This window comes from Triturus cristatus, chromosome 1_1 (genome assembly GCF_964204655.1).
Source record: "Triturus cristatus chromosome 1_1, aTriCri1.1, whole genome shotgun sequence".
Classification (NCBI taxonomy): Eukaryota; Metazoa; Chordata; class Amphibia; order Caudata; family Salamandridae; genus Triturus; species Triturus cristatus.
The window spans coordinates 848,425,903-848,447,998 of record NC_140579.1 but is presented as its reverse complement, the minus strand read 5'-3'; positions in this window follow the sequence as shown (position 1 = coordinate 848,447,998).

Genomic DNA, 22,096 nt, shown 5'->3' with positions numbered 1-22,096 from the left:
CTTTCCCTACTGTTGCACTTCCTGGAGTGGGAATAGTAATTTTTACCCCTCCGCTATCCAACACTTTCCCTACTGTTGCACTCACTGGAGTGGGAATAGTAATTTTTTAATTTTTTTAAACTTTTTATTGTAAATTTAAACTGGCACAAGTGCAGCAAACAGTACACAGAAACATTATATCCAGACTTCTGTGGTTTTTCAGTGATTGGCACAGTGTCATCACATATATCGTAGCCGTGGACAACTTCCCATCCATTAAGTTCCCGCCTCCCCGTCATTTCCATCTTCCGATTCCCCATCCGTCCGCATCTCAGGAGGCTCGCAGATATATCCCCGAAATTTATTCCAGGCCCCCCCCAAACTCTGCTCCACTTCTTAGGGCATCCTCGATGGACGAAAACTGCCTTTTCGGCCATCATAGCAGTATCTAGATCCCCACACCATGCAGTGAGTGTTGGTGATTCTCCCGCACCCCACTTTTGTGCGATGTTGCGCTTCGCTATCATTATCCCCAGTGTGGCCCACTCCTGTGTTGGGCACGTAAGATTGTTTGGCTCCCACACATTTAGCAAGCATCTCCTGGGTTCCAGCGTTAATGACACCTCTACTATCTGCGATATGGTCCTCATTACTTTTACCCAGTACTCCCTGATCTTTACACACTCCCACACCTTATGAAAGAATGTGCCTTCCTCCCCACAGCGTCTCAGGAAGTACGGGTGCGGCGCTGATCCTATTTTGTGAAGAGTGTGTCTCGTGTAGTAGGTTCTGTGTAGGATTTTAAGCTGTACTAATTTAAGTCTAGAGGGTATTCCCACCTCCCGCGGGGTGGCCAGTGCCTCCCGCTATTCAGAATCATCAAAGTCGCCCAAGTCCCGGGGGAATAGTAAGTTTGACCTCTCCCCTATCCAATACTTTCCCTACTGTTGCACTCACTGGAGTGGGAATAGTAATTTTTACCCGTCCGCTACCCAACATTTTCCCTAGTGTTGCACTCACCGGAGTGGGAATATTAGGTTTTACTCCTCCGCTATCCAACACTTTCCCCACTTTCCCTACTGTTGCACTCACTGAAGTGGGAATAGTCATTTTTACCCCTCCGCTATCCAACTCTTTCCCTACTTTTGCACTCACTGGAGTAGGAATAGTAATTTTTACCCCTCCGCTATCCAACACTTTCCCTACTGTTACTCTCACTCGGGTGGGAATAGCATTTTTTACCCCTCTGCTAGCCAACAGTTTCCCTACTGTTGCACTCAATGGGGTGCAAAATGTAAGTTTAAATACTGTTAAATATGTTACTGTTTTAATTTATAATATAATGTTTTTTTATTAGATTTTATGTCGTAGGTATATGTATATATATATATATATATGAAGGTAAAATCGTCTAAGTTGCTGCCTTTGTTTAAAAGACGAAGAACGGACCCAAGGATCAGTGCCAATCAAGTTTAGTTTATTGGAAATTCATCAAGCCTGTCCGACATGACGCGTTTCAGCCCCCACTCGGGCCTTATATATATATATCTCAATAACAGCTTCAAACACCCTTCCTCCGAAGGTAATAAAGCAGGAGAACGGCACGCCAGGAGAATGCACAATAATTTATTGTACACAAAAAGCAAGACGACGCGTTTCGGCGTTAAGCCTTTTTCGAGTAAGTGCTAATGGGCAAATTACGATCTAGCAATGGAGAATAACCAACAACAAGATAAAAATGTAGTACAAATGTTGGAATATTTTGATGTGGAATCTAACCAAACATATCACAGTGGGCTAAAATTAAAATCCAAATATAATCCCAACGTCCCACATGACAATATTGAAGCCTACAACTCAGCTATAATACAGGACTTAAAGCGATTGCGCTCCAAGAAAATGAACCGACAATATGAACATCTATCTAAAGATCAACGGGAAGCCCTGCAAGTATTGGAGAAAGACTCTACCATTATTATCAAGCCCTCTGATAAGGGGGGCAATATTGTAATTATGGATCAAAAACAATATCGGGATGAGGCCCTGCGACAACTTTCTGATCGTACCTGCTATGAAGAAATCAACTGGGACAGATATAAAACATCGATCAGACGTTACCATGATCTATTTATGAATTGGTATCACTGTGGTCTTCTGGATGAAGAGGAATATAAGTTTTTAAAGACTGATAATCCACGTATTCCTTGTTTGTATCTGCTCCCTAAAATCCACAAAAATGCCATTAATCCACCAGGGCGTCCAATAGTCTCCTCCAATGGGGGACTATTGGAAAATACCTCGATATTTTTGGATCTTTATCTTTCTAAATTTGTGGTAAATTTAAGATCGTACTGCAAAGACAGCTCAGATTTTCTGAAAAGAATTTATGATGTACAATGGGAGGATAATTTCACAATGATTGCGCTTGATGTGTGTTCTTTATATACATGCATCGAGCAGAAAAAAGGTGTTGAGGCTTGCATGTATTTTCTTAAAAGCAGACATATTACTATGTGGGAACACAATACAATGTTAGAAACCATGATGCTTTATTGTCTGGAAGAAAATATTTTTCTATTTGAAAAGAACATCTATCGTCAATGCTCAGGTACAGCAATGGGCACTTGCTTTGCCCCCAGCCTAGCGAATTTATTCCTAGGCTGGTGGGAGGAGCAAATTGTTTGGGTAGAAGAAAATGAACAATATACTGACCATATACCCATCTGGGTAAGAAATATTGACGATCTATTTTTAATTTGGGACGGTCCTTATGAACAAGCCATCCAATTTATACTGAAATTGGAAGCAAATTATCTCAATCTCAAATTCACATATAAATTAAGTAAAAACTATTGTGAATTTTGGGATATTTGTATACAGATTGTGGATGGCAAAATAACAACACGTCTCCATAGAAAGGAGACAGCAGGTAATACCATCTTACATGGGTCAAGTAATCACCCTGTTCCTCTCATTAATAGCATCCCCTACGGGGAGATGCTGCGGGCCCGCCGAAATTGCAGTACAACAGAAAATTTCAATGCTGAGCAGACAACCATGATAACCAGATTTAAAACTAGAGGTTATGGTATGAAAACTTTGCAAAGTGCCAAAAGCAAACTAAAAGGTATAACACAGAGGGAGCTCCTTTTTAAGGACCCACAAAAACAAGAACCAATTGCCTCAGGAAACAATGACAAAATACCGAGAATGATAACCACCTTTAGCAAAGGGGCAGCTGATTTGAGAAAAATCATGAAAGCCCATTGGGGATTTCTTACAGCTGACCCCATAGTAGGCAAACATGTAGGTTTAAGTCCCAAGATAACATACAGGAGAGCTAAATCTCTTAGATATTCCCTGGTCCACAGTTATCCTCAAGAAGTAGTAGGCTTAAATTGGCTGAATCCCCCTAATGGGTTCACTACGTGTGGATCATGTAAGGCTTGCAAAAACGGTGAAAATCGTACAACATACAAAACAAAAACTGGACTAACCAAGAAAATTACGATAATCATTAATTGCAATAGCGATTACACCATTTATGCTTTGGAATGCCCGATTGGTCATTACTACATAGGCAGTACAAAGCTACCATTGAAGACACGCATTTTTCAACACCTGCGAGCAATAACCAATCGGGATGGAAATTATCCAGTATCCCGACACTTCCTACAAAAACATAATAGCGATAACAAATTATTGCGCTTTTTTGGTATTGACCGAATCCTACCCCATGTTCGAGGTGGAGATCGGGAGCGCAATCTTAGAATAAAGGAATCCAGATACATCATTGATTTAAATACAAAGACCCCAAATGGCCTTAACAGCGGGGAAGAATTGGCTACTCACATAGGTTGAGTATGACTCAGCAGTTTTATCTTGTTTCTCACATTAATATTAATCGCACTGTAACACTGTTTTTAATTTGGATCTGTACAGGCTATATTTCCCTGTTTTCCATGTAGATTAAGTCATGGAAATTTACATGATTATAAAATTTCTTTTGTGTATCCAATATAGGGAATTGTCATTTTTTAATGCCAATTAGGTAGCCTGTTAAGTTCCATTTATTAGCACCATTAGCACTTTTGCAGTTTAAGACATCACACATATCACACTTTAGGCACGGTTACATTTTAGTGGCAATCCCCTATGATGTAAAATTTGACCAGTATGTATATAAGAAGAATGCAAGGTAATACTGTGGACGGCGAGAAGATATGGGTATCGCTGCCCACAGTGCTCGTAGTATACAGGGTACATTACCCATTGTATTGTTTTTATAGAAGTTCGAGCAATTATAATTAAGACGATTAAGGGTATATTACCCATAATTCAGTAACTGTCTTAATAGCAATTATTGCCGTCTTTGGTGCTTTTAGCTTAAAGGATTTGTTACCTATTGCGGTCCAATTGAAATTTATGGAATTAACATTAGTGTTGATACAGTAATATCCGTTATTGCGGTCAATAGTATATATGGTATTTTACCAATGATTGCTGCGGACAATCACTAAATGTCTGATTTAGAATGCAATTTCAAATGCAATCATGTATATCCAACTATTACAGATGACAGTCCTAAGCAAACGCACCTCAATTTACCCGTAAACAATGAAAAATGTATAAAAACGGAGCGATTTTGTCAAAATGAAATAACTTTATTGAATGCAATGCGGCACAGACAATTGCATAACGTATATCGTCTATTTAATTCAATAGTGTAATTCAGTGTTGCACATATGAAGTAATTTACTTTATGCCGCTAAAAGTGGGTATTTGAGAAATGAATTTGAATTTATTAATTGTATGAAATTATACAATCGATTTGGTGGCTGCAACAACAAAGCTCTGTTTATTATTGTAGTATGTTTTCTATGTTTTTCATGTTTTGTAAACACTGGTATCTATTTCTAAGGGAATTTGCCCATTAGCACTTACTCGAAAAAGGCTTAACGCCGAAACGCGTCGTCTTGCTTTTTGTGTACAATAAATTATTGTGCATTCTCCTGGCGTGCCGTTCTCCTGCTTTATTACCTTCGGAGGAAGGGTGTTTGAAGCTGTTATTGAAGTGTTGCGGTTGCTGTAGCCGCGGAACCGGCACCGACATCGTGGGATTGGCGAACCGCTAAATATAGCAGCTTGGGACATTGTATAGATATAAATATATATTCACAGAAAAAAACATAGGTTTCAGGCACGTTATAGTTAGGAATTAGCATTTAAAAAACCTCAGAAATTCACTGAAAAAACCATAGGTTTCAGGGGTGTTATAGTTAGCTGGACTTTTCACTTGTACAAAACCATTGAAATTCCCCCGTTATAGTTAGTTCAGCTAACTATAACTCGCGCGCCCGCAATGCACTGCTGATGACGTCACATATTACATCACTCATGACATGGTCAGTGACATCACTCATGACATCACTGATGACATCTCAAATGACATCACTGATGATATCACTGATGACATCATCCAGTGAATGTCTGTTTTTCTGAAAATTAAATATGTTTTATATATGTATATCTCAAGGTCGATGGAAGAATAAATGGGTATATAAGTGTCTAAATGGATGATTTGTTTTTGAAAAATTGATTGTGTAACTGACTGATTAAGTGTATCATAGTGAATACATGGCTTAGTGAGTAATGTTTAAATATGTAAATATCTGTATCAGTCTCTCACTTTGTGTATAAGTGGCTGCATGGGTTGGTGAGTAGCTACATGGGTGTCTATATAGGTTATTAGTTGGTTTTTTGAGTATCAGTCTGAGTGTCTGCATGGTTCGGTGGGGGGTATTACGTAGTGCATAGGTGCATGAATGAATGACTCACTGTTTGTATGTGTTGAAGACAGCATGTGTACAGGACTGTATGGGTGGATGAGTGTGTGTATGGGTGTGTTACTGAGTGAATGACTGTCTCAATAGTGTCTTTATGAGTAACTACATATGTTTTAAACTAGTATATGTGACTATTGGTGTATATAAGTGAGTATATGTGAGAGTGAGAGATTGAAAGAGTTCCTGTATGAATAAGTATGTGTTTCTATAAGTGATTGTTTAAAAGACTAAGTATGTGTAAGTTTCCGTAGAAGTAAGTGTGGTGGTGTGTGTATAACTGTATATGCAAGTAAATGTATGTTTGATTCTTTATTAGCATGAGTGACTATGTGTGTGAGTAACTCTATGGATGAGTGGCATTGTGTAACAGGATGTATAGGTGTATGAGTACATATGATGAGTGAATACATGTATGAGTGACTGTATAGGACTGTTGGTGAATGAGTGGATGTGTATGTGGATCTTAGAATTACTAAAGAGGTTGTTGTAACTGGTATTGGTATGTCCATTGTTTTGAAAATTTTAGTCTCTATTTTTGAATGTGTGTATCAAAGGTTATATTAGGGTGAGAGGAGGTCTGCCACTCTATCACAAGGATGATGTCATCAGTGATGCCATCAGTGATGTCATTTGAGATGTCATCAGTGATGTCATGAGTGATGTCACTGACCATGTCATGAGTGATGTAATATGTGACATCATCAGCAGTGCATTGCGGGCGCGCGAGTTATAGTTAGCTGAACTAACTATAACGGGGGAATTTCAATGGTTTTGTACAAGTGAAAAGTCCAGCTAACTATAACACCCCTGAAACCTATGGTTTTTTCAGTGAATTTCTGAGGTTTTTTAAATGCTAATTCCTAACTATAACGTGCCTGAAACCTATGGTTTTTTCTGTGAATTTCAAAGGTTTTTAAATGCTAATTTCTAACTATGCCTACAGAGATAGGACATGTGAAGAAAGAAGAAAAAATGCACAGAAAGAAAAAAAAGAAGTGCAGAAAGAAGCAACAGAAGTCCTCAAAGACGAAGAAAAGAGCAGGAAGAAGGATAACTTGCAGAAAGAACAAAAAGAAGAGCAGAAAGAATCCTTGTTGCAAAATCATCCTGTACCCTCAACTTTTTCAGACGGATACTGGTGGTAACTGAGTCTGACTAACCAGTCCTAGAGCCAGTGCTAAGTTAAAAGACACTTAGAATACATCGAAAACACCTACATACACTAGGGAACATTATGCGTTGGGGTCCCCCTGTGATTAGCATGACCTCCTCTGTAAGCCCCTAGTATATAATAGGGCAGGGAGATTAAAACTACCTCTTAAAACAGGCCACAGGGCGTTTTTGCACACGTTAACTCAGGCCCCGTCCCCTCCCTTCACCACTGTGTAAACACGCCCTGTGTCCGTTTTTAGTTGGGAGATTAAGTTCATTTGAATCCTGAGGGTCCCTAGGGTCCAACTAGCCCACTAGGTACCTCCAGTAAGTGCCACAGAGCTGCGTTGCAGAGAGGTGTAAAAAGTGGCATAGCCTGGACCACCTCTCTGCAATGCAGCTCAGTGGCACTTACTGGAAGCACTTGGTGGGCTAGTTAGCCCCCAGGGGCCCTCAGTATTGAAGGGAAATTATATCCCCAATTTAAAACGTGCCATAGTGCGTGTTTGCACACGTCACCTCAGGCCCCGTCCCCTCCCTTCACCACTGTGTAAACGCGCCCTGTGGCTGTTCTAAGTTGAGAGATTAAGTCCCCTTGAATCCTAAGGGTCCCTAGGGTCAAACTAGACCACTAGGTACCTCCAGTAAGTGCCACAGAGCTGCGTTGCAGAGAGGTGTAAAAAGGGGCTTGGCCTCAGAACACCTGTCTGCAGCACAGCTCCCTGGCGCATACTGGAGATGCCTGTTGGGCTAGTTGGCCCTCAGGGACCCTCAGTATTGAAGAGGAATTAATTCCCCAACTTACAACTCGCCAGGGGGCGCGTTTGCAGAGTGCTGCAAGGAGGGGGCTTGGCTTGCTGCCCCATCCCCCTCCTCCCTATCCTCTGTTGTGTGAATCCATGGACTAGCCTCCTCCCTCCTGCCATGCATGGTCTGATGTGCTGCCACTGCCCTCAATTTAGTATGATGTACCAGTCCCCTCCTCCTGCCCTCCATTGCCCAATTGTATGCCCCATCATTGACCTCCTGCTTAAACTCTGTGCTTAGCTTGCTGCCCCTATTCTCCTCCCCCCTGCCCTCCGATGTCTTTGTGCATGCCCCTGCTCCATCCTTTTTGCCCACCATGTTCCATGGACCTGCCACTCCTATCTACTCTGAGTGTTCTGTTGAGCTGCCACTCCCCTCCCACCTGCCTAGCATTGTCAGATGACTGTAACCAGTCCCTGCCAACTCCACCCTGCCTGTCCACATGCCATGCCCCTATCCTCTTCCTCCTGTCCTACATTGTCCATTGTACTGCCACACCCTTCTGCCCTCCCTGGTCTGTTGTGCTGCAACTGCTCCTCCTGCCTGCCCCGTGCGGTCTGTTGTGAGGCCCCTTCCCCTGAACTTTCTTGTCTCTGCACAGGTCCTGACCCTCCCTTCTATCCTCCATCGTCCTTTGTGCATGCCCCTGCACCCTCCTTCTTGCCCATCATAGCCATTGTGCTGCCACTAACCCTCCCACTTGCCATGCATGGTCTTCTGTGCTGCCATGGCCCCTCCCACCTTCCCTGTGTGGTCAGTTAGCTACCCCTGACCCCCTCCCACCTTCCCTCCATGGTCTGTGTGTATGCCATCACAGTCTCAGTGTTGCTCTTCATGGTGTGTCTTGCTTCTAGTGCCCATCCTGCCTGACCTCCATGGCTATCTTGCTGCTCCTGCCCTGCCCCCTTGCCCCCAGCCCTCTGTTTACATGTGCAGACCCCTACTCCCTCCCTCCTGGCTTGTCTGTTCCATTATAATGCCCCTGATCCGTCCCTCCTGCCCTTTATGGTCTGTTATGCTGCAGCTTTCTCTCCTGTCTGTCCATTATGGTTAGCTAGCTACCATTGCCTCTTGCCCCTCTTTTCTCTGTTGTCCATGTGCATGGTCCTGTCCCCTCCCTCTTGCTTTCTATGGATTGTTGTGCTGCACTCCCGTCCCGCATGCCCTGTGTGGTGTATTGTGCTGCTGCAAACCCTGATGCCTGCCCTGCAGGGTCAGTTTGGTGCACCTCTCCATGTCCCTCCTATCCTGTGGTATCCAAGTCCATGTCCCTACCCCATTTCCTTCCATGATCCAATGTACCATACTTGCGAACATTTTGAACTTGGTAAGAGGGAGATTTTGAAAAAAAACTGTGGTATTGATTTTCCCCTTTGAGTTACATTGAAAAAGAGGAGATTGTAGACAGGAGACAGATCAAATAAAGCCCATTTGAGCTTAAAAACATTGGACGTTTCCTGGCTGAATCTGGTCTGTTGGCATGTATGGTTGTACTACCATTGCCTCTTCCTTCTGCCCACAATGGTCTATTACACTGACACAGCCTCTCTTGCAAGTCCTGTATTGTTGGTTTGTTGCCCCTGCCCCCCTTTCCACTGCCCTCCATAGTCTGTTGTGCTGCCACGGCCCTTCCTGCCTGCTCAGTGTGGTTAAATTGTTGCCTTTGCACCCTCCTACCTGCCTTCAATTTTCAGAGTCCGTGCCCCTGGCCTCTGCCTCTCAACAGTATCCTAATGAACAACTAGATTGCTAACATTCTATATTTATTACAAAAGTGTGGAACGCCTGACGTCATCTTGATGTAATCAAAACTGTAATACCTAGAGCATTTCCTTCAGAAATTACATATATGAGAGGGTCTTATTGGCATCAAAATTATGGTTAGTGCTCTAAAAGACTAAAATAAGGACATATTTTCTGAGTTTTCAAATAGCGACAAAGCACTTTTAAATTATTTGTTATCTTTATGTTTTTTTATCCAGTTGACCACTTGATTAAATGTTGCACTTAGGGGAGAGGATGTGGTGTTACTTCCAGAACTGCAGACTTTGCAACTGGGGAACCAGGTTGGAGTTTCTGCTTCAGCTCGACATTCTGTGATTTTGGTCAAATCACTTAGTCTCCCCATGTCTACAACCAAAATGAATTTGTTCTTGTGTGATGTAACCAATGCTCATGTAAAGCACTCCAATACCTGACAAGTCTGCACTATATAACACTGCAAAAACACAAAATGATAAGTGTTTTGCACACTTTTGTCATTGGGCTATATTTGGGCTACATCTGGGTGATTTTGGGCTACATTTGGGCTCTTTTGTCTCCGGTGGCCATCTTGGGAGATTTATTTGTTATGAAGTTTCCTAATTTCCTCATGTACTGCAGTCTCCTCAGCGGGAAATGCTTTCACTTTTTTACTTTGATTCCATCATGAAGGTATTCAGATATGTCACACATTTGCCATAAATTCTGAAAGTTAGCACTCAAGTTGCTCATTAGATCACTGTAGTAAAACTACTGTTCACCATGGAAGTCTGCTCCTGGTATTAAAAGTGCATGTTTCAGTCTGCATGTCAGAATTTTTTAATGAAATAGAAGAGGATTTGAGAAGTCACTCAAAATGTGCCCTCATTTTCTTTCTTCAGCATTAATCATAATTTCTATGGCAAAATGAACCCCCTCATTGTGTTCCTTTTTAAATTAAATGTTTTAAGTGTTACCAGTTTATTCCAATCAAGATGGCTTCAGGTGTGCCATACTTTTGTCATAATGAAGACAGTAAGCCCTCTAGCTGTTTTTAATAACACTCTGGGACATTCTGTCATTGGGCTATACTTGGGCTACATCTGGGTGATATTTGGGCTACATTTGGGCTCTTTTGTCTCTGGTGGCCATCTTGGGAGACTTATTTGTTATGAAGTTTCCTAATTTCCTCATTTACTGCAGTCTCCTCAGTAGGAAATACTTTCAGTTTTTTACTTTGATTCCATCAAGAAGGCATTCAGATGTGTCACACATTTGCCATAAATTCAGAATGTTAGCACTCTTTTTGCTCATTAGATCACTGTAGTAAAGCTACTGCTCACCAGGGAAAACTGCTGCTGGTATTGAAAGTGCATGTTTCAGTCTGCATGTCAGAATTTTTTAATGAAATAAAAGAGGATTTCAGAAGTCAAAATGTGCCCTAGTATTTCTTTCTGCAGCACTAATCATACTTGTTATGGAAAAATGGACCCCCTCATTTTGTTCCTTTTTAAATTAAATGTTTTAAGAGTTACCACTTTAATCCAAGCAAGATGGCTTCAGGTGTGCCAAACGTTTATCATAAGTAGGACTGTTAGCGCTCTAGTTGTTCTTTGGAACACTCTGGGAAGCTACAGTAGAACACAAAGGAATCAACTGACAGTCTCTGCCCTTGTTGGATGTACATGTTTTACTGAGAATGTCAGACTTCATTCTCACATGACTGAGAAAGATAATGTGAATTTACAGAAAATAAGCTCTCAGTTTAGCTTATAGATCACCTTCCAAACCTCTGTGGGAAAAGCATGAGAAAATATTTTTCTCTCAATCATGGTATCCCAGCAGAAGGCTTTTTCACATGGTGAAATCACCTTAGAACATACCACAATTCCTAAAATTAGTATGGTACCATCAACAAATGATTTATAATGTAACTAAAGTCTTAAAACCTTCTATTAACTGCAATGCTTTTTAATGAGGTGCTATCATGTATATTGGTCCGAAGATGGCTGCCAACACTTCTTGGATGAAGTGCTGACAGCCAATCAGATCTCAGGATGAGATGTGTGGTTAGGCTCCGCCCACATATATATATATGATTTTACATTTGATTTTCTCAGGAACTACTGAACAGATTGACTCCATATATGCAAAAGGCACTTCCCTGAGCTGAGGACTACCTCTCTGCCAAATTTCAAGTAATTCTGTTCAGCCGTTCGGGCTGTACCTTGGACTTAAGGTCCCTATGGAAAATTGCATGGGAAAACGCGTTTTGGGACCCCCCTTTTTTCTCAGCCCCCGCTTGACGAATCCCCCCGAGACTTTCAGGGTAGGAGCGGACCGGAGCGCCCCACCTATTTTGAAAATTTCGCGAGGATTCGTCAACCGATGCCAAAGTTATTCCAAATAGAATGTTGCGGATTTCCTATGGAAACACGGTCCTAACTACAACTATCTACTGGCGACCGCCAGTAGATAATATATATATATATATATTGCAGCACACCGTCACTCCTCAGCTTTGCACCATGGACGGAGACGGACCACAATTTCGTGCCATAACGTATAGTTTATTTGCCTGCTCGGTCCTGACGCGTTTCGGTTCGAAAGAACCTTGATCACAATATATATATGTATTTATTTGTACATTTTTATATATTTATAAAATTTAAAAATAAATTAAATTAATAGTTTATTGTTTTAAAATATATATATTACCTACTGGCGGTCGCCAGTAAGTAGTTATAGTTAGGACCTATTTTCCATAGGAAATCTGCAACATTCTATTTGGAATAACTTTGGCGCCTGTTGACGAATCTTCGCGAAATTTTCAAAACTTTTGGTCAGCTCCAGTCCGCTCCTATCCTGAAAGTCTCGGGATGATTTGTGTAGCGGGGGCTGAGAAAAAAGGGGGGTCCCAAAACATGTTTTCCCCATGTAATTTCCCATAAGACCTTTAGCCGCAGCTACAGCCCGAACTGCTGAACGGAATTACACCAAATTTGGCAGAAAGGTAGACCTTGGTTCAGAGTCATGCCTTTTGCTTAAATGGTGTAAATCCGTTCAGCAGTTCCTGAGAGAATCAAAAATAAATCACATATATATCTGGGCGGAGCCTAACCACACATCCCATCGTGAGATCTGATTGGCTGTCAGCACTTCATCCAAGAAGTGTTGGCAGCCATCTTGGGACCAATATATATGATAGCACCTCATTAAAAAGCATTGCAGTTAATAGAAGGTTTTAAGACTTTAGTTACTTTATAAATCATTTCTTGATGTACCATACTCATTTTAGGAATTGTGGTATGTTCTAAGGTGATTTTACCATGTGAAAAAGCCTTCTGCTATGATATCATGAATCATGTTTGAGAGGAAACTATTTTCTCATGCTTTTCCCACAGAGGTTTGGAAGGTGATCTATAAGCTAAAGTGAGAGCATATTTTCTGTAAATTCACATTATCTTTCTCAGTCATGTGAGAATGAAGTCTGACATTCTCAGTAAAACATGTACATCCAACAAGGGCAGAGACTGTCAGTTGATTCCTTTGTGTTCTACTGCAGTTTCCCAGAGTGTTCCAAAGAACAACTAGAGCGCTAACAGTCCTACTTATGATAAGCGTATGGCACACCTGAAGCCATCTTGATTGGAATAAAGTGGTAACTCTTAAAACATTTAATTTAAAAAGGAACAAAATGAGGGGTTCATTTTGCCATAGAAAGTATGATTAGTGCTGCAGAAAGAAAAATTAGGGCACATTTTGACTTCTCAAATCCTCTTCTATTTCATTGAAAAATTCTGACATGCAGACTGAAACATGCACTTTGAATACCAGCAGCAGACTTCCCTGGCGAGCAGTAGCTTTACTACAGTGATCTAATGAGGAACTAGAGTACTACCATTCAGAATTTATGGCAAATGTGTGACACATCTGAATGAAATTCTTGATGGAACCAAAGTAAAAAACTGAAAGTATTTCCTACTGAGGAGACTGCAGTAAATGAGGAAATTAGGAAACTTCATAACAAATAAGTCTACCAAGATGGCCACAAGAGACAAAAGAGCCCAAATGTAGCCCAAATACCACCCAGATGTAGCCCAAGTATAGCCCAATGACAGAATGTCCCAAAGTGTTCTTAAGAACAACTAGAGCGCTTACTGTCTTACTTATGACAAAAGTATGGCACACCTGAAGCCATCTCGGTTGGAATAAACTGGTAACACTTAAAACATTTAATTTAAAAAGGAACACAATGAGGGGGTTCATTTTGCCATAGAAATTATGATTAGTGCTGAAGAAAGAAAAATTAGGGCACATTTTTGAGTGACTTCTCAAATCCTCTTCTATTTCATTAAAAAATGCTGACATGCAGACTGAAACATGCACTTTTAATACCAGCAGCAGAGTTCTGTGGTGAACAGTAGCTTTACTACAGTGATCTAATGAGCAACTAGAGTGCTAACATTAAGAATTTATGGCAAATGTGTGACTTATCTTAATACCTTCTTGATGAAATCAAAGTAAAAAACTGAAAGCATTTCCTACTGATGAGACTGCAGTAAATGAGTAAATTAGGAAACTTCATAACAAATAAATCTCCCAAGGTGGCCACCAGAGACAAAAGAGCCCAAATGTAGCCCACATATCACCCAGATGTAGCCCAAGTATAGCCCAATGACAGAAGTGTGCAAAACACTTTTTTGTTGTGTTTTTGCAGTTTTATATAGTGCAGACTTGTCAGGTATTGGAGTGCTTTACATGAGCATTGGTTACATCACACAAGAACAAATTCATTTTGGTTGTAGACATGGGGAGATTAAGTGATTAAAAGCAGAAACTCCAACCTGGTTCCCCAGTTGCAAAGTCTGCAGCTCTGGAAGTAACACCACATCCTCTCCCCTGCAACATTTATTCAAGTGGTCAACTGGATAAAAAAACATAAAGATAACAAATAATTTAAAAGTGCTTTGTCGCTATTTGAAAACTCAGAAAATATGTCCTCATTTTAGTTTTTTAGAGCACTAACCATAATTTTGATGCAAATAAGACCCTCTCATATATGTAATTTCTAAAGGAAATGCTCTAGGTATTACAGTTTTGATTACATCAAGATGACGTCAGGCGTTCCACACTTTTGTAATAAATATAGAATGTTAGCAATCTAGTTGTTCATTAGGATACTGTTGAGAGGCAGAGGCCAGGGGCACGGACTCTGAAAATTTAAGGCAGGTAGGAGGGTGCAGAGGCACCAATTTGACCACACTGGGCAGGCAGGAAGGGCCGTGGCAGCACAACAGACTATGGAGGGCAGTGGAAAGGGGGGGCAGGGGCAACAAACCAACAATACAGGACTGGCAAGAGAGGCTGTGGCAATATAATAGACCATTGTGGGCAGAAGGAAGAGGCAGTGGTAGTACAACCATACATGCCAACAGACCCGATTCAGCCAGGAAACGTCCAATGTTTTTAAGCTCAAATGGGTTTTATTTGATCTGTCTCCTGTCTACAATCTCCTCTTTTTCAATGTAACTCAAAGGGGAAAATCAATAACCCAGTTTTTTTTCAAAATCTCCCTCTTACCAAGTTCAAAATGTTCGCAAGTATGGTACATTGGATCATGGAAGGCATGAGGAATTGGGGTAGGGACATGGACTTGGATAACAGAGGACAGGAGGGACATGGAGAGGTGCACCAAACTGACCCTACAGGGCAGGCATCAGGGTTTGCAGCAGCACAATACACCACACAGGGCATGCGGGATGGGAGTGCAGCACAACAATCCATAGAAAGCAATAGGGAGGGGACAGGACCATGCACATGGACAACAGAGAACAGAGGGGAAAGAGGCAATGGTAGCTAGCTGACCATAATGGACAGTCAGGAGAGAAAGCTGCAGCATAGCAGACCATAAAGGGCAGGAGGGACTGATCAGGGGCATTACAAAGGAACAGACAAGCCCGGAGGGAGGGATTAGTGGTCTGCACATGGAGACAGAGGGCTGGGGGCAAGGGAGCAGGACAGGAGCAGCAAGATGACCATGGAGGCCAGGCAGGATGGGCAATAGAAGCAAGATACACCATGGAGAGCAACAGTGAGACTATGATGGCATACACACAGACCATGGAGGGAAGGTGGGAGGGGGTCAGGGGCAGCTAGCTGACCACACAGGGAAGGTGGGAGGGGCCGTGGCAGCACAGAAGACCATGCATGGCAAGCGGGAGGGTTAGTGGCAGCACAATGGCTATGATGGACAAGAAGGAGGGTGTAGGGGCATGCACAAAGGACGATGGAGGATAGAAGGGAGGGTCAGGACCTGGGCACAGACAAGAGAGTTCAGGGGAAGGGGCCTGTAGGAGAGTAGGGTCTGCTATCCTATGGTCACCCCAAATTTTTGCTTTTTGCTTCACTGGTTTTTGACATATTGAGGCTGTGGGCCTGCCAATCAGACCCCCAGCCTGCTGTTCTCTCTACTAAATTTACACTATGCACCCTAGGTGCATAACCAATTGGAAGTGGATCACCCTGTCAGCCCCTGTACCAGTGTACCCTAGGTACCCAGGGCATTGGTGTACCCAAGGCCTGCCAGGGGCTGAAGCATGTATTATGCCACCCCAGGCTTGGCCTAACAATTTGACACAACTGGCTGATCACTCAGCTGGGGTAAGTTGGTGTAATCACCTCTTACTTAGGTGTAGTATACCTATACCTAACCTTAAATGGGACACCTGGTAACCTATAAGTCACTCCTATGGCAGGCCTTAACAATCCTGACGGCAGAGTGCTTGGTTCCATGTGAGATGGTGCTCTGGCATGAGCTGAGCCTGTCTGCAGTGGTCGGAACAACTTCCTTCTACTGTTTCCAGATATCGTCATACCATATACTCTTAAGTGCATTATGAACTTCGCGGTTAAATGCTATCTTTGGTTTGGCTTTATCAAAACATGTCGAGTAAGGTGTCATTCGAATTGGAATACTAACCCCTCGCCAATTCTGGCGACGGGGTTAGCATTCCACCCTTCTAGAGGGACACGACATGTACAGTACCTGAAACCCGGGTAAAATCAGACATAGCCTCAGCTCCACAAAATGGATGCTGCCACCACAGACACAAGTCTGCCCTCCTGCTGCTGGGAGTCCTTCCAGCTTGGGAGGTGTGGACAAAGGGTTTCCTGCCAGGGGAGGTGCATGCACCACCCCAGACAGGATTTTGTGTATTGGTCAGGTAGGGCTTGAAAGAAACCAGACATGCCTGTGGCTCACAAGGAGCCTCGGTGCATATGCCAGTTCAAACCGGTCCTGGGGCACACCAGTCCCGGGCCTGGGGCGAGCTGGACAAAGGATTGGGGGTGTAACCACCCCCCTTCCTGGTCCCACCCATAGGGAGGGACCTAGCAGGTAGTCCGGCCCCTAGAATCCGCTTAAAGGTAGGAGCTGTGTCCTAAGACTTCAGACATCCTGGAATCAACTTGAAACTAAGAAGAAGACGGGATCTTCGACATTCTGCTGCACAGAAGACTGAAGGAAATCTCCCCTGTGGTCAGGGAGTGACCACCTTGCTAACGCAAGCACCATCCAGCGAATCAACATCTGCTTTGCCGCCGCCTCCCGCCGGAGCCCGAGCCCAGAGACTGACAAGACCTGGACCTCCAGACCTCTCACCGCCCGATCCACAGTCTCTGAAAAGAGGAAGATCCGTGGAGGCACCGAGACACGTGGAGCCAGCCATCTTGAAACGACCACGACAAGCTGACAAGTGCAACAACCGAGGCTCCCTCCAAGTTGTGCTTTGGGATCTGAGAAGCCCAACCCTCGAGCAGCATCTGCACCAAAGGTGAGCCCTCCAGCATCTCCACGATCTGCGTGGGGCCCTTCTGCATTTTGCCACTCGATGCGCCTAACCGGTTGCTGGCCCGCTGGCTAGTAGCCATCTTGGCGACGAACTTCACAAAATACACCACTGGTCTGGTGGCTCCAGACTGGCCCTTGCTCCCCTCCAAAGGAGCAGTCCTTCTGATCTTGCTGGTCAGAACCATCAGCTTATTTCATCTCCTACAACAATTGCTTTTGCCAAGGCTTGTTTGCTTCGATCAAGTCGCCGACACCGCCGACAGCGAGAGCCTGCATGGGACAGCTCGTGAACCGACTCCTGGACGTCGTCGACCTCCAGGGACCACGTGGCTGCAGAGACAAGCTACACCCTTCTTCCTGTTTGAACCCGACATTGCCTGGTACCCACCTGGTGCCACGCTGGTCACTGGCTAGTGACTGTGAACACTGTCCCCTCTGCTTACAGGTCTTCAACATCTCCGATCCACTCTTGGATCCACCGCATCTCTCCCGGACCGACCGCCTGCAGCATCTTTGTCTTCAGGCTCCACGGAACAGATAGAAGAAACCCGACGCACTTCGAGGCCTATGCACCCGCTTCCTGTGGGTGAGGTAAAGCTGGCACTCCTGTTCCCAAGTGTAGTATTACATCTCTAGTGCCTGTGTTCCAAATCTTGAGTTCCTAGTCCATCCGGAAGATCCTCTTTGCAGTAACTTTGTACTTTTTACGCACCTATTGAAACCTATGGGAGCACGCGTGTGACTATTTGCTCTGCACACGCCACCCGTGGACCTCCTGGTCACTAACTGAAGTTAGCTCCTTGTAGGCCCAGCGATTCTAGAGGCCCTAGGCCTTTTCCCTTTTCTGTTTGTGGTACTTATACCACTATTTTAGTATATGGTTCGAGCGGCCACCAGGGCCTATCCATATAAAGTGCAACTTCTGTGTATTCTACTGTAATCTTGTTTGACGATTTGTGCTCCTGTGCTCATAAAGAGACTAGGGGTTACTTTGAGAAATAAATACATATATATTTTGAATATATATCTGTGTGGTGTCCTTTCATTGGTATAAAAGGGGGTTACATTTGGTAAAACAGCTGGCTTAACACGCTTCACGAGTTTAGCCTCAAAGACTGCTTAGCCTACGCTACCACTAGGGCAGCTAGTCCGAAAAGGTTGACTTACAACCACACCATAAGGGTTGCTTGGCATGGTACAAGGTGATCACTTTAACTAGTGAGCATCATATACCAGGCCAACTTCTCACATTGGTGAGCAGCGGTTGGATTTGAGCTTGCTGTGTTTTACCATTGTAATCTCTTGGTTACCAATTGAAAGATCACATAGGTACCTGTAGGTACATATAAAACAAGATTAGATATACATAAGTTCTACTGAACTTAGTTGTTGTAGAGCAAAGGGAGTAGCACACCCTGACTACAACTACTAGATAGGTTTAGTAGGTAAACCCAAGTGTAGGTAGATTGCAACACATCCACCCACACTTAAGAGCAATGGCTGGGGCAGAGGGGTCCAATGTACCTATCTCTGTTGAGAGTGACCCCCAGAGGGCACCATCCATCTTTGCTACCCTTAATCAGAATGAGCTCAGGCATTTGGCAACTCTTAGAGGCCTTAAACAGCCCAAGAACCCTACCTCTGCTGAGCTCAGAGAACTCTCGCAAAATGATGAAAATCAGAGAGAGCTCAAGAAAGCTTCCCAGTTAGCCCCCTTAGGGTCAGGAACAGGAGGCCCCCCTTCTGAAGATGCTACAGAAGTACCCCTTTCCAATAGCCATCCCTTAGATGAGAACCATACTACAGAGGAGGAAAGTGGAGAGGATACAGAGAGTAGTGATGATGAAGGGAGTACTAGCCCAGTGCCAAGTGTTATACTTGGCCCAGCTAAACTAAGGCTATTGGGGACTGACAATGGGATCATCCCATTGGATCTCCCCAGTGGACTTAACCAGGGGCTTGGGAGGCAAAGGAATCACTCAGGTGAATCTAATGCTTCTCATGCCTCTAGAGGCTCTCAAGGTCACTCCAGGAAAAGGATGACCACCCCTCAGAGGAGGGAACATGAGGCCAGAATGCAGGAAGCCCAGCTGAGGATCAGGAAACAGGAGCTAGAAGTAGCCCTGATGGAAGAAAAACTGAACAAGGCTAGGCAACCTAGAGAGAGTGGGTCTATACCCACTGGTGGCAGCATTGTCCCTAAGGACAAAGATAGGGTCTTTGATAATAGGAACCTGTCTAAGGTTGTGCCCCCCTACAAAAGTGGGGATGACATCCACAAATGGATAACTGCTCTTGAGAGAGCCTGCAAAGTACAGCAGGTTCCTGAAGACCAGTGGGCAGCAATCCTCTGGCTCTCCTTTAAAGGAAGAGGCAGAGACAGACTCCTCACTGTTAGAGAAGAGGATGTCAGAAATTACAGAGTCCTGAAGAGTGTTCTAGTTGATGGGTTAGGCTTAACCACTGAACAGTACAGGTTAATGTTCAGAGACACCCAAAAGACACAGACTCAGGACTGGTCTGAATATGTTGAATGTGCCACTAAGGCTTTGGAGGGTTGGTTGCTGGGAAGTAAGGTATCTGATTTTACAGGATTGTATAATTTGATGATGAGAGAACAGATTTTAAATAACTGTCAAAACCAGCAACTGCATCAACACTTGGTTGACTCTGATCTGACCTCTCCCCAAGAATTGGGAAAGAAGGCAGACAAATGGGTCAGAACCAGGGTTAAGCAAAAGAACCAGAACCAGGGCCAAGGGGGTGATCAGAAGAAAACAGACCAAAAGGGTGGAGATCAGAAATCTAAAGACCAGAAGTCTTCAACAGGGCCCCAAACTACTGCTAAGGAGGGTGGATCCCAACAACAATCCAAGGGAAAGAAGAAAGAAGGTCAAAAGAAACCCTGGTGCAATCATTGCAAGAATACAACTCACTGGACTAGTGATTGTAAGAAGGGTGGAGCCCCCAACACTGTTGCCCCTAAGGCACCTGCTCCCAGTACTACTGTTAGCAGTGGTGGTCCCCAGACAAAGGGTGTAGTGGGAATCACTATGGGAACTGAAGGAGATTCTGACTTAGACAGAACCCTGACACAGGCAGTCTTGATCTGTGATGGGGACATTGATTTGTCCCTGACTGTGAGCCCCAGTAACCTGGGCAAGTACAGACAGACTCCTTTAATTAATGAAAAAGTGGCTCAAGCCTACAGGGACACATGTGCCAGTGTCACTATGGTGACACCAGGCTTTGTGGACCCTGGACAGTACATACCAGGTGAGAATTACCTGGTGACCAATGCCAGCAATGCCACTACTTCACATAGTGTGGCAGTTGTTAACTTCTCATGGGGAGGGGTAACTGGCCTCAAAAGGGTTGTGGTTAGTGCAGACCTCCCAGTTGAATGTTTGTTGGGCAATGACCTAGAGAGTTCTCTATGGTCAGAAGTGGAGTACAGGACTCATGCAGAGATGTTAGGTATATCATCACATGTCCTTGCTGTGACCAGGTCACAGGCCAAAAAGTGCCTCACTGAACCTCAGGTCTTGGATCCTGGAACAATGGACCAAGCACCTACCAAGAAGAAGAACAGGAGGGTCAAGGCTGTGCCTTCCCCCCTGCCTCAGAGTGATGATCAGCCTTCCCAGGAAGCTGATCTAGAGGACCCTGAAGGAACTGTCCCTGAAGAGCTTGAACCTGATCAGGTTGAGTTTCTGGGGACAGGGGGACCTTCAAGGGCTGACTTGAGGCAGGCTCAGTTATCCTGTCCCTCTCTTGAACCCCTCAGACAGCTGGCTGCTGCTGAGGCTGCTGGGAATGCTCAAGGTACCCATAAAGTGTATTGGGATGAAGGGCTCCTTTATTCAGAGGCTAGAGACCCCAAGCCTGGTGCTACCAGGAGGTTGGTTATACCTCTGCAATTTAGGGGCTTCCTTCTTACCTTGGCCCATGATATTCCTTTAGCAGGACACTTAGGCCAGAACAAGACTTGGGACAGGCTTGTCCCTCACTTTCACTGGCCTCATATGAATGAAGATACAAAGGAGTTTTGTCGCTCCTGTGTGACCTGCCAAGCCAGTGGCAAATCAGGTGGCACAACAAAGGCCCCCCTAATACCACTACCTGTGGTGGGGGTCCCCTTTGAAAGAGTGGGAATAGATATAGTGGGTCCCATGGATCCTCCCACTGCATCTGGGCACAGATTTATACTAGTGGTAGTGGATCATGCCACCAGGTATCCAGAGGCAATTCCCCTTAGGACCACTACAGCTCCTGTTGTGGCCAGGGCCCTGCTGGGAGTATTCTCCAGAGTGGGGTTTCCTAAGGAGGTAGTTTCTGACAGAGGTACCAACTTCATGTCAGGATACTTGACAGCTATGTGGAAGGAATGTGGTGTCAACTACAGGTTCACCACCCCTTATCACCCACAATGCAATGGGCTTGTTGAGAGATTCAACAAGACCCTAAAGGGTATGATCAAAGGATTACCTGAAAAGCTCAGGCGAAGCTGGGACATCCTTCTACCCTGCCTTCTGTTTGCTTACAGAGAGGTCCCACAAAAGGGGGTTGGCTACAGCCCCTTTGAATTGTTGTTTGGGCACCCTGTAAGAGGCCCACTGTGTTTAGTGAAGGAAGGATGGGAGTTACCTCTCAAAAAGCCTAAGCAAGACATAGTGGACTATGTACTTGGTCTCCGCTCCAGGATGCTGAGTATATGGAG